Genomic DNA, 271 nt, shown 5'->3' with positions numbered 1-271 from the left:
AGACAGATTTTAGGCCAATTTCGTAGAAACCCTTAATGATGATAATGATAAAACTTGTTGTACGAAAATATAAAGGGCATTTCTTTCCAAAGCTTCATAAGATCTCTTTGATCATTTTCTGCTGAGAAAATTAAAGGTTCTTTAATGCAAGAATGCACTTGCTTCAAGATGATTTACTCATCAAAGGAGATTTAGCGTCTTTACCCGAGGGAATATTGGTATTTTGCAAATTTGTTGTAATATCGTGAGGTTTAGTTTAGATTCACTGATT

This window comes from Penaeus monodon, chromosome 31 (genome assembly GCF_015228065.2).
Source record: "Penaeus monodon isolate SGIC_2016 chromosome 31, NSTDA_Pmon_1, whole genome shotgun sequence".
In the NCBI taxonomy this organism is placed as follows: domain Eukaryota; kingdom Metazoa; phylum Arthropoda; class Malacostraca; order Decapoda; family Penaeidae; genus Penaeus; species Penaeus monodon.
The sequence above is the reverse complement of the archived record's forward strand: the minus strand, read 5'-3'. Positions refer to the sequence as shown.